Raw genomic sequence first — 17,793 nt, 5'->3', positions numbered from 1 at the left:
ACCTGTAAGCAAGAAATATATTGAAAACATTCTTGTTGAGCTTAAAACGGATCAGAACAAAAACATCAAATTTACATATGGTAAAACGATTGTAAAAATCCACTTTAGACCCACCAAAACCTCTCTATATATATAATATTAGTATTACATATTTTATATATATAATACAAATAAATTAAAAAGGGTTATGGAACACCGACATCTCGACCCTAACCGTTATGTCTCATACTATGTTGATCAAGTGGGTAATGGGTTACCCTGCTATTATGGATCCCCAACCATGTGCGGTTCGGGGATAGGAGATATATTTCGTAACCTCTTTAGGATGGTTTTTATCGTTCTGCTAGGCCCTATACACTCTGCCATTTTCTTTCAAGAACGTTTACTCTTAAATGCGGTTGATTTAAGACTAAAATTAACCAGGGCCAAGGATGTGTTTTGCCTAATGTCTGCCCAGGACGGGGACTTTAGTTTAAAAGTGTTGGGGGCCACGGTTTTTATTAAAAAAGTGTCTGTATCTCCGGCAGCTCTTCTGGGTCACTCACAGGCTTTGATGAAAGGAAATGCCCTTTACCCTCTCCAAAGAATTACCATGAAAACCTTTAGCATACCTGTGGGCAGCAGAATCTGCAGTCAATAAAACCTATTTCTAGGCCCTTTACCACGATACGTGTAAAGGTACTTAGTGTGGCTTGTCGTAGGTGACAGTGACTATGTCCCCATTTATCACCTGATGATGACACCTCAGGAAATCTTTCGGTGGTGTCCCAAGGTAACCTCAGGCTGGAAATGCGTTTCCGTACACCTTTAGACTGTACCGTTAGCATGATTGTTTATGCATGCTCTGATTCAATCTTGGAAGTGAATAGTCGAAGACAGGTTTTAGTTGATTATTATTAAGGATCGTTGAGCAAAGACATGAATACCAAGAGTTGGAAGGGCTCACATTTCCCAAAATATGTTAAAGAATTTTGACCAAAAACGTCTCAAAGATATACTACAGCATCAAACAAGTGCAAGATAACCTTTCCACTACATGCGGTAACCACTGTGTATTCTACCTATGCCAAAGAGCCCGGGAGTTTATTTTGAAGATGTTATGTTTCTTTATAAGGATGATTTAAGAAGTAATGATAATGTTGTAGCTTGTTTTGTTAGAAAATATCAAAAGTGTTCAAATGTGTATCCTTTAAGACCGTGTAATCAAGGCGTATGCTCACGTCAAATGTTTCAAGAATGCCACAAATGTTAAATTGCTTAATTTTTCAAATAAAATTTCAGAGATCCTCACTGAACTTCTGGAGAGTTTGCTGCACTGAAAGTAAAGGGGCTGAATAAGTTTGCACGCCCAATTCTTCAGTTTTTGATTCGTTAAAAAGTTTGAAATATCCAATAAATGTCGTTCCACTTCATGATTGTGTCCCAATTGTTGTTGATTCTTCACAAAAAAAATACAGTTTTATATCTTCATGTTTGAAGCCTGAAATGTGGCAAAAGGTCGCAAAAGTTCAAGGGGGCCGAATACTTTTACGCAAGGCACTGTAGAAGTTGTGCCTAGGACATAATGTTATCTAGCTAAATAACGGTACTGTACTGTAGCTCATACAACGCCGACGGTCAAATCCGGCTTTCTAATATTTAAGGTAATTAACTATAGTAACGTTATGGAAGATATTCACAGAAAACCAGAATTGTCTTCGTTATTCATCATTAGTATGTTATATTGTTATATAAATTATTTCGAGACGTATTCAGAGCCAAACATCAACCCAACTTAACCTTTTACCTTGTTGTCGCATCCAAACTTGTCACCATCCTTTTCAGTTGTAATTGCAAAGTTCCCGGAAGAAGGCCAGCAACAACGGAGGTTCATCGATGATCCCACCTTCTAACAAGTTCTTTGAAGAACCTTTTGGGGCTGTTTTTCATTGTCAAGAACCCTACGGTTCTTAGGGGATCTGAGAACAACTCCAGCTGAACCTTTAATTTTTAGAGTTGTTGTCGGCTCTATTTACTCTCAGATTCAAACATGCTGATTAGCATCAACGATCAGGTCAGATGCTGCTCCAATACAGTATGAGGTGAGACGGTGCACTGAGGGTCTTTCAAAGCAAATGACATTTTATTAGTCACATGCGCTGAATACAACAGGTGTAGTCGACCTTACAGTGAAATGCTTAATTACACGCCCTAACCAACAATGCAGTTTAAAAAGTACAAATAAGAAATTTAAAGGAACAAGTAAATAAAGAGCAACAGTAAAATAACAATAGACTATATACAAGGTGTTAGTGTAAAGAAAAATTATGTGAACCCTTTGGGATTACCTGGATATCTGCATAATTTGGTCATCATCACATTTTGATAATCTAAGTCACAACAATAGACACACACAGTGTGCTGAAACTAATAACACACATTATTGTATTTTTCTTGTCTATATTGAATACAGCATTTAAACATTCACATTCAAAAATTATGTGAACCCCTAGGCTAACCTGGAGTCCTGGAGAAAAACCAGCCTGAACTGAGAGTTGTAGTTTCTCTTGCGATAAATCAGATCCAGCCTGAACTGTGTGATGTAATAGGGAGTTGTAGTTTCTCTTGAGAAAATCAGATCCAGTCTGAACTGTTTAATGTAGTAGGGAGTTGTCGTGTCTCTTGAGATAAATCATACCCAGCCTGAACTGTGTGATGTAGTAGGGAGTTGTAGTTTCTCTTGAGATAAATCAGACCCAGCCTGAACTGTGTGATGTAGTAGGGAGTTGTAGTTTCTCTTGAGATAAATCAGACCCAGCCTGAACTGTGTGATGAAGTGGGGAGTTGTAGTTTCTCTATAGATAAATCAGATCCAGCCTGAACTGTGTGATGAAGTAGAGTTGTCGTTTCCAACAGGCCAATATTCGACATAGTTTAGTGCATAAAACATTTTAATTAACTACAATGCCCATAATCCACTGCGTACCTACTTGTCTTTTCTGTGTTTCCTTTACACCTGTGTTAAGTTCTAAATAAAGAGTACAAACTCAGACGATAAGAAAAGCTCAAACCAAGTTTATTCACCCACTGAGTCACAGCTGCACAAGACCAAGACATATTCACACAAGCGCTGGTATTTAACCCTTTATGCTGAGTCTCCTCCTTACTGGTATTTAACCCTTTATGCTGAGTCTCCTCCTTACTGGTATTTAACCCTTTATGCTGAGTCTCCTCCTTACTGGTATTTAACCCTTTATGCTGAGTCTCCTCCTTACTGGTATTTAACCCTTTATGCTGAGTCTCCTCCTTACTGGTATTTAACCCTTTATGCTGAGTCTCCTCCTTACTGGTATTTAACCCTTTATGCTGAGTCTCCTCCTTACACCTCTGTTCCTAGGCAGAACTTTTGTGATGTCAGTTCTTCCTCCTCACTTCATCTGACCTCGGCCTAAATTCCTCCCCTACCTCACTGCTGTCCTGTTGACTTGTTCCAGACTGTGGCCCTTCTCCTCCCTGCCTCACGGCTGTCCTGTTGACTTGGACCAGACTGTGGTCCTTCTCCTCCACGCCTCACTGCTGTCCTGTTGACTTGTTCCAGACTGTGGCCCTTCTCCTCCACACCTCACTGCTGTCCTGTTGACTTGTTCCAGACTGTGGCCCTTCTCCTCCACACCTCACTGCTGTCCTGTTGACTTGTTCCAGACTGTGGCCCTTCTCCTCCCCACCTCACTGCTGTCCTGTTGACTTGTTCCAGACTGTGGCCCTTCTCCTTCCCACCTCACTGCTGTCCTGTTAACTTGTTCCAGACTGTGGCCCTTCTCCTCCACACCTCACTGCTGTCCTGTTGACTTGTTCCAGACTGTGGCCCTTCTCCTCCACACCTCACTGCTGTCCTGTTGACTTGTTCCAGACTGTGGCCCTTCTCCTCCCCACCTCACCGCTGTCCTGTTGACTTGTTCCAGACTGTGGCCCTTCTCCTCTCCACCTCACTGCTGTCCTGTTGACTTGTTCCAGACTGTGGCCCTTCTCCTCTCCACCTCACCGCTGTCCTGTTGACTTATTCCAGACTGTGGCCCTTCTCCTCTCCACCTCACCGCTGTCCTGTTGACTTGTTCCAGACTGTGGCCCTTCTCCTCTCCACCTCACCGCTGTCCTGTTGACTTGTTCCAGACTGTGGCCCTTCTCCTCTCCACCTCACTGCTGTCCTGTTGACTTGTTCCAGACTGTGGCCCTTCTCCTCTCCACCTCACCGCTGTCCTGTTGACTTGTTCCAGACTGTGGCCCTTCTCCCTCTCCACCTCACCGCTGTCCTGTTGACTTGTTCCAGACTGTGGCCCTTCTTCTCTCCACCTCACCGCTGTCCTGTTGACTTGTTCCAGACTGTGGCCCTTCTCCTCTCCACCTCACTGCTGTCCTGTTAACTTGTTCCAGACTGTGGCCCTTCTCCTCTCCACCTCACCGCTGTCCTGTTGACTTGTTCCAGACTGTGGCCCTTCTCCTTCCATAGGATCCCTGACGTCTAACAATAACACATTCTGACAGAATGTAAACGTTCTACATTCCTCCTCAAACAGTGACATGAATAAGGATATTCAATATCTTTAAGTTCAGAAGTCAGAACCCATCACCTGCTATGTAAAAGAGACAGAAAAACGGTCAATGCTATCGGGATCCTTGGAACGTCACTACCTCAACAATTTGAAATGTCAACTTCAATGGGCTAGGGATGTCCCAAGGATGTATCTCTACCTGAAAATATAGCCTTATTTACTTTAATGAACTACTAAAATAGTGATTTTGTCAGACAGCATAGACAGCAGCTCTATGCTTTATTGACGGACTGATCCATTCATCCTTCCATCCCTCCTCAGCCTTCCTCTCCTCTGAAGACCCAGTGAGGGTGGAGCTCAGTCAGAGAGCTGTTGAGGGACTGGTTAGGAAGAACACTTCTTCAGCCAGAGAGGTGAAAGGTCACACATGGTTTAGATGGTAAATATTTATGTCCCCTTAGCGGTTCATCACGTAAGCAAAAGGGAATATGTTCCATCATCTATGTTTATTTACATTAGTGCAAGTTGTCCACTGATATTGGTGTAATTTCTCACCCTTTTGGCTGTATAAAAGTTAATTTCCCCTCAGGCACACACATTTGTTCTTTGTTATTACCCGAGCCACTGCCTGTTCACCCCGCTATCATCCAGAAGGCGAGGTCAATACAGGTGCATCAAAGCTGGGATCGAGAGACATAAGCTGTTTTTCAATCTCAAGGCCATCAGACTGTTAAATAACCGTTACTAACACAGACAGGATGCTGCCTACATGCACAGACTTGAAATCATTGGCCACTTTAAGGAATGGAACACTGGTCACTTTAATAATGTTCACATATCTGGTATTCCTCCTCTCATATGTATATACTGTATTCTATAGTATTCTACTGTATCTTAGTCTATGTATTCCTCCTCTCCTATGTATATACTGTATTCTATAGTAGTCTACTGTATCTTAGTCTATGTATTACGCATCTCATATGCATATACTGTATTCTATTCTACTGTATCTGTCTATGCCACTTTGACATCGTTCATCCATATATTTAAATATTCTTATTCCATTACTTAGATTTGTGTGTATTACATTTACATTTTACATTTAAGTCATTTAGCAGACGCTCTTATCCAGAGCGACTTACAAATTGGTGCATTCACCTTATGACATCCAGTGGAACGTGCTTTTACACCTGCATTGTTTGCTGTTTGGGGTTTTAGGCTGGGTTTCTGTACAGCACTTTGAGATATCAGCTGATGTACGAAGGGCTATATAAATAAATTTGATTTGATTTGATTTGATTTGGAACAGCCACTTTACAATAGTGCATCTAAATCTTTTAAGGGGGATGAGAAGGATTACTTTATCCTATCCTAGGTATTCCTTAAAGAGGTGGGGTTTCAGGTGTCTCCGGAAGGTGGTGATTGACTCCGCTGTCCTGGCGTCGTGAAGGAGTTTGTTCCACCATTGGGGGCCAGAGCCTCGAACAGTTTTGACTGGGCTGAGCGGGAACTGTACTTCCTCAGTGGTAGGGAGGCGAGCAGGCCAGAGGTGGATGAACGCAGTGCCCTTGTTTGGGTGTAGGGCCTGATCAGAGCCTGGAGGTACTGAGGTGCCGTTCCCCTCACAGCTCCGTAGGCAAGCACCATGGTCTTGTAGCGGATGCGAGCTTCAACTGGAAGCCAGTGGAGAGAGCGGAGGAGCGGGGTGACGTGAGAGAACTTGGGAAGGTTGAACACCAGACGGGCTGCGGCGTTCTGGATGAGTTGTAGGGGTTTAATGGCACAGGCAGGGGCCCAGCCAACAGCGAGTTGCAGTAATCCAGACGGGAGATGACAAGTGCCTGGATTAGGACCTGCGCCGCTTCCTGTGTGAGGCAGGGTCGTACTCTGCGGATGTTGTAGAGCATGAACCTACAGGAACGGGCCACCGCCTTGATGTTAGTTGAGAACGACAGGGTGTTGTCCAGGATCACGCCAAGGTTCTTAAGCGCTCTGGGAGGGGAGGACACAATGGAGTTGTCAACCGTGATGGCGAGATCATGGAACGGGCAGTCCTTCCCCCGGGAGGAAGAGCAGCTCCGTCTTGCCGAGGTTCAGCTTGAGGTGGTGATCCGTCATCCACACTGATATGTCTGCCAGACATGCAGAGATGCGATTCGCCACCTGGTCATCAGAAGGGGGAAAGGAGAATATTAATTGTGTGTCGTCTGCATAGCAATGATAGGAGAGACCATGAGGTTATGACAGATCCAAGTGACTTGGTGTATAGCGAGAATAGGAGAGGGCCTAGAACAGAGCCCTGGGGACACCAGTGGTGAGGAGACAGAATCTCGCCACGCCACCTGGTAGGAGCGACCTGTCAGGTAGGACGCAATCCAAGCGTGGGCCGCGCCGGAGATGCCCAACTCGGAGAGGGTGGAGAGGAGGATCTGATGGTTCACAGTATCGAAGGCAGCCGATAGGTCTAGAAGGATGAGAGCAGAGGAGAGAGTTAGCTTTAGCAGTGCGGAGCGCCTCCGTGATACAGAGAAGAGCAGTCTCAGTTGAATGACTAGTCTTGAAACCTGACTGATTTGGATCAAGAAGGTCATTCTGAGAGAGATAGTGGGAGAGCTGGCCAAGGACGGCACGTTCAAGAGTTTTGGAGAGAAAAGAAAGAAGGGATACTGGTCTGTAGTTGTTGACATCGGAGGGATCGAGTGTAGGTTTTTCAGAAGGGTGCAACTCTCGCTCTCTTGAAGACGGAAGGGACGTAGCCAGCGGTCAGGGATGAGTTGATGAGCGAGGTGAGGTAAGGGAGAAGGTCTCCGGAAATGGTCTGGAGAAGAGAGGAGCGGATAGGGTCGAGCGGGCAGGTTGTTGGGCGGCCGGCCGTCACAAGACGCGAGATTTCATCTGGAGAGAGAGGGGAGAAAGAGGTCAGAGCACAGGGTAGGGCAGTGTGAGCAGAACCAGCGGTGTCGTTTGACTTAGCAAACGAGGATCGGATGTCGTCGACCTTCTTTTCAAAATGGTTGACGAAGTCATCTGCAGTGAGGGAGGAGGGGGGAGGAGGATTCAGGAGGGAGGAGAAGGTGGCAAAGAGCTTCCTAGGGTTAGAGGCAGATGCTTGGAATTTAGAGTGGTAGAAAGTGGCTTTAGCAGCAGAGACAGAGGAGGAAAATGTAGAGAGGAGGGAGTGAAAGGATGCCAGGTCCGCAGGGAGGCGAGTTTTCCTCCATTTCCGCTCGGCTGCCCGGAGCCCTGTTCTGTGAGCTCGCAATGAGTCGTCGAGCCACGGAGGCGGGAGGGGGAGGACCGAGCCGGCCTGGAGGATAGGGGACATAGAGAGTCAAAGGATGCAGAAAGGGAGGAGAGGGAGGGTTGAGGAGGCAGAATCAGGAGATAGGTTGGAGAAGGTTTGAGCAGAGGGAAGAGATGATAGGATGGAAGAGGAGAGAGTAGCGGGGGAGAGAGAGCGAAGGTTGGGACGGCGCGATACCATCCGAGTAGGGGCAGTGTGGGAAGTGTTGGATGAGAGCGAGAGGGAAAAGGATACAAGGTAGTGGTCGGAGACTTGGAGGGAGTTGCAATGAGGTTAGTGGAAGAACAGCATCTAGTAAAGATGAGGTCGAGCGTATTGCCTGCCTTGTGAGTAGGTGGGGAAGGTGAGAGGGTGAGGTCAAAAGAGGAGAGTTGTGGAAAGAAGGAGGCAGAGAGGAATGAGTCAAAGGTAGACGTGGGAGGTTAAAGTCGCCCAGAACTGTGAGAGGTGAGCCGTCCTCAGGAAAGGAGCTTATCAAGGCATCAAGCTCATTGATGAACTCTCCGAGGGGACCTGGAGGGCGATAAATGATAAGGATGTTAAGCTTGAAAGGGCTGGTAACTGTGACAGCATGAAATTCAAAGGAGGCGATAGACAGATGGGTAAGGGGAGAAAGAGAGATGACCACTTGGGAGAGATGAGGATCCCGGTGCCACCACCCCGCTGACCAGAAGCTCTCGGGGTGTGCGAGAACACGTGGGCGGACGAAGAGAGAGCAGTAGGAGTAGCAGTGTTATCTGTGGTGATCCATGTTTCCGTCAGTGCCAAGAAGTCGAGGGACTGGAGGGAGGCATAGGCTGAGATGAACTCTGCCTTGTTGGCCGCAGATCGGCAGTTCCAGAGGCTACCGGAGACCTGGAACTCCACGTGGGTCGTGCGCGCTGGGACCACCAGATTAGGGTGGCCGCGGCCATGCGGTGTGGAGCGTTTGTATGGTCTGTGCAGAGAGGAGAGAACAGGGATAGACAGACACATAGTTGACAGGCTACAGAAGAGGCTACGCTAATACAAGGAGATTGGAATGACAAGTGGACTATACGTCTCGAATGTTCAGAAAGTTAAGCTTACGTAGCAAGAATCTTATTGACTAAAATTATTAAAATGATACAGTACTGCTGAAGTAGGCTAGCTGGCAGTGGCTGCGTTGTTGACTTTGTAGGCTAGCTGGCAGTGGCTACGTTGTTGACACTACACTAATCAAGTCGTTCCGTTGAGTGTAATAGTTTCTACAGTGCTGCTATTCGGGGCTAGCTGGCTAGCTAGCAGTGTTGATTACGTTACGTTGCGTTAAAAGAACGACAATAGCTGGCTAGCTAACCTAGAAAATCGCTCTAGACTACACAATTATCTTTGATACACAGATACGGCTATGTAGCTAGCTATGTAGCTAGCTACGATCAAGCAAATCAAACCGTTGTGCTGTAATGAAATGAAATGAAAATGTGATACTACCTGTGGAGCGAGCGGAATGCGACCGGGTTGTTGAGTGCGGAAGTTCTATTCAGTAGACGTTTGCTAGCTGTTGGCTAGCTAGCAGTGTCTCCTACGTTAAGGACGACAAATAGCTGGCTAGCTAACCTCGGTAAATTAAGATAATCACTCTAAGACTACACGCTCTAAACTACACAATAATCTTGGATACGAAGACAGCAAAGACAACTATGTAGCTAGCTAACACTACACTAATCAAGTCGTTCAGTTGAGTGTAATAGTTTCTACAGTGCTGCTATTCGGTAGACGGTGGACGTTTGCTAGCTGGCTAGCTGCTGGGCAGATAGCAGTGTAGACTACGTTAGGACGACGAAATACGAAGTTGCAATAGAAGTGCTGACTGTTTCACTTTGTTGTCCTCTTTCTTTTCGTTTTTCTTCTGTCCTTATTTTGTCTTCCTTTCTTCTGTTAACTAGATATTTTTTGTTGTTATTCTTTGTAAGCTAGCTAGCTTCTTCCAGGAGAGTCCCTAGCAACTGCTTAGCAACAAGTAAACAAGTAAACAATTCTGCTAGCAATTCAGCTAGCTAAGATAACTGTACAATTTTATGAAAAATGGTTACTTTTCAAAAGTCTGTCTTTTTTTGGTTTGTTCCTTGTTTTGTCTTCTATTGAGTCTTGCAGTTCTCTCGATTTTTTCGATGTACTTCACTCTAAAAAACCATTTAAATCTCAATATATACAGGAGCTCATTTTTCAGCAGCTGCTCAATTTAGAACTCCGGAACACTTTTCTAGGTATTTGTTGTGAAATTGTTAGATATTACTGTACTGTTGGAGCTAGAAACACAAGCACTTAGTTAGATATTACTGCACTGTTGGAGCTAGAAACACAAGCACTTAGTTAGATATTACTGCACTGTTGGATCTAGGAACTCAAGCATTTCGCTATACCCGTAATAACATATGTATGTGACAAATAACATTTGATTTATTATGAAGCTCATTTGTGTAAAATGTACTTTTCCCTACTCATCTCTTTACATTGCTTATGCATATTCAGTGGCCTAGCTGCTTCCAGACTGTCATTGGCCAATCCTGGTAGATCTGAACCTAATTCAGCTTGGAGTGATCAGATGACAGAAGTCACATTTAGGTGCCAGGTGTAACTGAGGCCATAGATGCTCCATATCCATTATTTTGTGTGTTTTATATAATATGACTAAATGTGTTTATTTCTGTGTTACAGGGGCAGTCAAGATATGGAACGACAAGGCCACAGAACATGACATAAGCAGAGCTGTGGGAGACCACCTCAAGCCCCTGGTAGAGCCGGGGGTGGTGTTTACCACTCCACCACACCTTCAGAAGGCTTGAACAATGGGATTGATCTGTTTGATCCATTTGTTTGTTTCAGTTGTTGAATCCTTTGATGTATTGTTGATTTCGACATTTTTCATTTTCAACAAATGAACTGGGTTGGTTGAAAAGTGATACTAAACTTACATACCAGCATTATACTGTCATTGTGGAAGATATACTGAATTTATACTGTTTTTCATACTAAGATGGACCAAGATGTGTTGCTTTTGCACATATTTGTTCATTGGTATAGCAAGAGCCTGTTGATTGATTGGTCGGTCATTGGGTTAATTTGTTCCGCAATATGTTGAAATCAAATCAAGTTTTATTTATACAGCACATTTCAGACATGGATGCAACACAATGGCTTCACAGGAAAAAACGAATAAAAAAAACAATGAAAATGAACTGAAATATTTACCACAAGGAACATACAAAAAAAACAGAAGAATAACAACTGAAAGACTAATGGGCATTCTAAGGAAAACCCATTGATAATATTAACAATTAGAGCCTGACTGATGCTATTAGATTGCTGGGTGGGGGGGGACAGGGGTAATTTTATATATACAGTGCCTTCAGAAAGTATTCACACCCCTTGACTTGTCCCACATGTTGTTGTGTTACATCCTGAATGTATAATGGTTCCAAAAGGAAGATGTAACACTGGGTGGTCTTGATCTTTAGTCCTACATGGAACACAGAACAGACTGCAAACAAAAGTACAAAGGTATTTTATAGCCAAGATATATTTCAACCTACATGGCGAACAACAGATGTATAGAATGGGTCACAAGGTTAAGATTGGTATGAAAGATACGATCTGCTGAGAATTATAAGTATCTGCTGTAAAAACAGTACTCTTTGTGTAGAGACCAGAGTCTGGCCCTGGGGTCATCTCTCCCTGGTACCATATATAACAGAAACATTAACTCATGATCTGGAATGCGGTCTCTTTAGGTTTCATCACCTAAAAGACATTGTAAATCTCCTGTCAGTGTTTTCTCCCAGAGGCCCATCCTCAGTAGAACACAGACACCCTCTATTTTGTTGCATAAAACAACCATTTGATGCAATAAAAGTATAATAACATAATCTTGCAGTTTTGCTCTCACAGTGTCCACTGAAAGTTGACAAGTAACAACAACTGGGACCTAAAAGACACCCATGAGACCCACTAAATCTGCCCAAGAAGAGGGAAACAAAATAATAACCCACACCAAATTTACAGATAGGAAATCAATCAAAAAAGGTGGAGCAACTAAAGATGCTGACATTCCACATTATCAAGACAACTGGAGCACTGGGCCAGACACTCTTAAATAGAACCTGGACCAGCTCAGGTGAAACACATACTGACTAACGAGGTGACACCAATCAGTACGTGCTAAAGTCCAACCTCAAATGGAAAAACCAAAGACTAACACCTGAAGAGAATGCTCACCGCGAACAGAAAACAACTTCCATTTCACATTATTATCAACTACAATGCTTCACCTTCACCAATATAAACATGGTGTCTACTGGCTGTCAACAAATAAAAACAAGAAATGTATTTTTTCCCCATTAGCTTCTAGAACATGTTTATTTCTATAGAATCCTAAAACTCACTAGCTTCTAGAACTCTTGTCTTCCCAAAACTCACTAGCTTCTAGAACTCTCGTCTCCTTGGAACAAGCCCAAACAAAACTCATCTCTATTACGGAAAGTCAAAATAATTTGATCAATGGAACGCACTGGCTAAACAAAAAACAATTTTTTTTTTTACTGTCCAACCTTGAGACAATCAGAAACCAAGTTGTCCTCGCCATGGACACAAGCACCAAAACCACTGTTGTTCAGACAAGTAGCAATAAATCCCTGATATCGATTCGGGGGGAATTGTTACAGAGTCTAGTTGATAGGTAATCGACAAGCCGGACTGTTCCCCGGACTCCAGTTGTAGGGATTCGTACAATGCACAAACAAGGCTATTGGACCTGACATTGGTGTCTGTCGTTATTCCTTTATCTAACATACCATACTGAAACAGAAATCAGGTTGTACATGCTGTTGAAACTAACACAACTAAACAAAACACATGGAAATGGAAGATATTTTACCTCGCTGGTTAGAGGACAACCTGCAGAAGACAGTCAGCTATATTTTGGAGCGACGCATTTAAATATAGGGGTTGCTAAGCAAAGGAACACAACACTTATTTGTCATATCCCATCGATATCATGCTAAAATCAATTAAGTGAATGAAGGGAGATGAGGTTGCATGTCCTGTTAAAACTAACAGCTCAAAACCCACACGGAATCTGGGAATAATGTGTACATCACTGGTTAGAGGACAACTTGTAGAAAACAGCTAGCTACATTTTGAAGTGTTGCATTTTGATTCAAATGTGTCACCAACATGGTAAGTATAACACAACTCTTTTTGTGTTAAATCATATAAATAGTACTCTTTCAATTCAGAGCCTGGATGTTCCCCTGAGGCTAAAATCCATATCATGCTGAAATCAATAGAACAGGGAACAAACATTTAGGCTTCTACATTGTGACCTCATTAAAATACTCCTACTACAATGTTAAAACATTCTACATTGTGACATGAATTAATTAATATCATGAAATAACTCCATGTATTTTCTGATGTTTGATCAGAGATCTTTTATCAGAGTATCTCTTGTCACACTGATCACAGCTATGAGGTTTCTCTCCTGTGTGTGTTCTCTGGTGTAGAGTTAGAGTGCTAGATGTTGTAAAACTCTTCCCACATTGATCACAGCTGTAAGATTTCCCTCCTGTGTGTATTCTCAGATGATGAGTCAGATGGCAAGATCGACCAAAACTCTTCCCACATTGAGCACAGCTATAAGATGTATCTCCTGTGTGTGTTCTCTGATGAATTGTAATGCCTGACGAGGTGAATCTCTTCCCACAGTCAGAGCAGCAGTGAGTTCTCTTCCCTGTGGGTCTTTGCAGGTGTTTATTGAGATGTTCTGATCTGGAGAGACTCTTCTCTGCCTCTTCAGCTTCATGAGGTTGTTGAGGCTCCCCAGAGGATCCACGATTGTCCCGTATCTCTCCTGTGTGAACAACAAAGTCAGACAGATGATTAAAGGCCCACAACAGTGGTAATCCACTGTAAAAGGTGATGCCAACAGCGTAGCCATGATGTTGTACAACAATTGATGGCTGTAATGAATATTAAAATTATTTTACAATTGTCTTAAAATGAGCAAGAAGCCATATTTTGTCTTGTTTTCACAGTAGTAACATCTAAGATTGTAGACTAGAAATAAGTTATTCATGTTGTTGAAATTCTAAGCAGTGTGCCAGACAACTTTTGGTCTCCAATATAGGCCCCTTTCTGTGTTTGCTAAAGTTGGCGCACAAGGGCGACGCGCACACAATATGGTGTTTAATAAACACAATTTTGTTGTAGAAACTCCTCCCTGCTAATGAGGAAACCACTAGTTATGGATGTAGTTTTTCTGCCTGGAGCAAAAATGGTGAGCGAAGATTTTAGTTTTTCATAATGTATTCTGAATATCAGTGCAAGATTAGGATGCTACTCAAGGAAACTCACATTAAGTTCTTATGGCTGGGGACAGAATTGAGTAGCTTGGATGAATAAGGTGCCCAGAGTAAACTGCCTGCTCCTCAGTACCAGAAGTTAACTATGCATATTATTAGTATATTTGGATAGAAAACACTCTGGCGTTTCTAAAACGGTTTGAATGATGTCTGTGAGTATAACAGAACTAATATGGCAGGCAAAAACCTGAGAAAAAAATCCAACCAGGAAGTGGGAAATCTGAGGTTGGTAGTTTTTCAACTCTTTTCCTATCGAATACACAGTGTCTATGGGGTCATATTGCACTTCCTAAAGCTTCCACTAGATGTCAACAGTCTTTACAACTTTGTTTGATGCTTCTACTGTGAAGTGGGGGGAATGAGAGGGGATTGAGTCAGAGGTCTGGCAGAGTGCCATTAGCTGACCACACGTGTTCATGTGAAAGTTAGCTTGCTTTCCATTGCATTTCTACAGACAAAGGAATTCTCCGGTTGGAACATTTTTGAAGATTTCTGATTAAAACATCCTAAAAATTGATTCTAGACATCGTTTGACACGTTTCTACGGACTGTAACGGAACTTTTTGAGTTTTTGTCTGCTCGCGCGTCATGAATTTGGATTACTGTTCTAAAAGCACCAACAAAAAGGAGGTAAGTGGACATAAATTATGAACTTTGTCGAACAAATCAAACATTTATTGTGGAACTGGGATTCCTGGGAGTGCATTCTGATGAAAATCATCAAAGATAAGTGAATATTTATTATGCTATGTCTGACTTCTGTTGACTACACAACATGATGGATATCTGTTTGGCTTGTTTTGGTCTCTGAGCGCTGTACTCAGATCATTGCATGGTGTGCTTTTTCGGTAAAGCTTTTTTGAAATCTGACACAGTGGTTGCATTAAGGAGAGGTTTAACTACAGTTCCATGTATAACAGTTGTATTTTCATCAACATTTATGATGAGTATTTCTGTAAATTGATGTGGCTCTCTGCAAAATCACCGGATGTTTTTGGAACTACTGAACATAACGTGCCAATGTATACTATTTATTTGATCGATAAAGTTCATATTTCTAACAAAACATACATGTATTGTGTAACATGAAGTCCTATGAGTGTCATCTAATGAAGATCATCAAAGGTTAGTGATTAATTTCTCTATTTCTGCTCTTTGTGACTCCTCTCTTTGGCTGGAAAAATTGCTGTGTTTTTCTGTGACTAGGCACTCACCTAACATAATCGTTTGTGGTGCTTTCGCCGTAAAGCCTATTTGAAATCGGACACTGTGGTGGGATTAACAACAAGTTTATCTTTTAAATTGTGTAAAATACTGGTGGTGTTTGAGGGTCACAGGGTTTGAGAATACTGGGATAATGTAATGTGTTGTCATTCTAAATGTCCTGAATAAAGGAAAATATCTGTGTTTTGTACAATAGCCTATCCATCAAGGAACAGTTCTCTACACATTATGAATAATGTGTAAATATTTTTAGAACCATGACCGTATCCATTTGGGTCTTGTCAATAAAGGTGACTCTCGGTTTGGATTTAAACTCTGAAATTATTCGTTTGAGTGTAGCAAATCAACTGCTATACACTTCACCTAATTTTATTTTTATTATTTATTTCACCTTTATTTAACCAGTGTAGGCCAGTTGAGAACAAGTTCTCATTTACACCTGCGACCTGGTCAAGATAAAGCAAAGCAGTGCGACACAAACAACACAGAGTTGCACATGGAATAAACAAACGTACAGCCAATAACACAATCGAATATTTAAAAAATGATATACAGTGGAGCTTGGGGATTCGATCCAACAACCAATAGGCTACCCGCCGCCTTAATAAGCATACATACTCAATTTACGTCACAAATAGTGAGGTTAGTATGAGTATTCAAACACAGCTCAGGTCTCTGTGCTGCCATTTTGTTTCTGTTTAAATCCTAGATTGCCCCTTTAGCAAAGTCACAACAATCAACCAATCTGCAATTCTAACAATAACTAAACTAATTCCACCAATGTTTTGGTAATAAGATGATAGTGAGGCTGGAGAAATGTAACTACTCTCAAATTCATAAACAGACCTATGGATGGAAGGACTGACCATTCATGATATCAACAGCATAGTTTTAACCGTGTTGAAGCAAAACAGTGTTGATTTACATTGTTTCTAAACATTGGAGAAAAAAAGCTTATTTTGGGTTCTGATGGGGTACAACAGTTGAACTAAGCTCATGAGGCATGTGTTATATTCAAGAATCAATGGATAGAAATAAATAATTTAAATGTAGCAATTGCATATTTCCCCTTTAACACCACACATCAGTCCCACAACTGCCTCTGTTTTGAAGACAGTACTTACTAGTGTTAATCAGTGTTAATCAGGGCCCGGTTTCCCAAAACCATCTTGAAGGAGGATGCAGTAATATTGTTGGAACAATTGGATGCCTTAAGATGCGTTTGGGAAACTGGGCCCAGATATCCACTTTCATCCACCTCCTTTTATGATGTGACAGTCATCTCCCCCTCCTCCTCTTTCAATCCAAAAACTGCATCCTCCTCTTTCTCTGCCTCTTTCACTCTGAACGCGTCTTCCTCTTCTTTCACTGAAACGACTTTCTCTTCTTCTTTCACTGTAACAGCCTCCTTTTCCTCAATACCTTCTTTCTCCGTCCAGTAGATCTCCTCTTCTTTAGCAAGAAGAGAGTAGCTTAGTGACCTCATGGTCAGAGATGTTAGCTAGCTAGGCTAGTTCTAACTTAACCAGCACGCTAGCTGACTAATAACAGAAAAAAAGCTTATATTTGGGGTTCTGATGGGGTACGACAGTTGAACTAAGCTCATGAGGCATTCATAAATGAATTCCTCAAGAAACAGATGGGTACATATCATTGATGTATATGTCCCAAAATGGATGTAACAACTACTGATTGGCCCTTTAAGACTACATATTGGGCTAATCTAATAGGAGATATTGAGGACTACAGTATTTCAGGCATTGTCATTGGATGCATTTGATCAATTGTTAACGTTTTGTTGATGGTCCACTCTTGATGTTCTACACGTTAAAGTGTAACTTCAGCCATTCCTACAGAACAACATTAGTGTAGAACCCCTTTACTGCATATTGGTTCAACGACTGCAGAGACGGTACTTACTGGTGTTCACTCGATCTCCAACCTCCTCTTCTTCCTCCAATGTGACAGTCATCTCCCCCTCCTCCTCCGTCACTCCAAAAACTGCACCCTTTTTCTCTTCCTCCTATTTCACTCTGAACGCATCTTCCTCTTCTTTCACTGAAACGTCTTTCTCTTCTTCTTTCACGGTAACAGCGTCACCTTCTACTTGTTTTTGTATTGTAACATCCTCCTCTTCCACGAGACCTTCTTTCTCCTTCCAGCAGACCGCCTCTTCTTTAGCAGGAGGAGAGTAGCTAAGTGACCTCATGGTCGGGGATGTTAGCTAGCTAGCATTCGCGACTAGCCTAGTCCTAAGCTAATTTAGCAAACCAGCTAGCTGACAAACAACGTAAATATATAATTAAATGGGCCAACAAGTACATACGACAGAAGTGTGTTTAATACACAGCGACTA

General features: G+C 42.6%; 1 protein-coding gene and 1 long non-coding RNA gene across 3 annotated transcripts in view; both read right to left on the bottom strand.

Moving 5' to 3' along the window:
* LOC118370090 (zinc finger protein 501-like) overlaps positions 1 to 17,793 on the bottom strand; it is a 311,132-nt gene that overhangs the window by 225,252 nt on the left and 68,087 nt on the right. The gene's annotated exons all lie outside the window — the stretch shown is intronic.
* LOC127916590 (uncharacterized) lies at positions 10,933 to 17,790 on the bottom strand. Its single transcript, XR_008095376.1, has 2 exons — positions 17,358 to 17,790; positions 10,933 to 13,702 (listed from the first exon to the last, which is right to left on the bottom strand). It is a non-coding gene; the product is annotated as an uncharacterized LOC127916590 (long non-coding RNA).

Source organism: Oncorhynchus keta, chromosome 37, assembly GCF_023373465.1.
Source record: "Oncorhynchus keta strain PuntledgeMale-10-30-2019 chromosome 37, Oket_V2, whole genome shotgun sequence".
In the NCBI taxonomy this organism is placed as follows: Eukaryota; Metazoa; Chordata; class Actinopteri; order Salmoniformes; family Salmonidae; genus Oncorhynchus; species Oncorhynchus keta.
The sequence above is the reverse complement of the archived record's forward strand: the minus strand, read 5'-3'. Positions and strand labels throughout refer to the sequence as shown.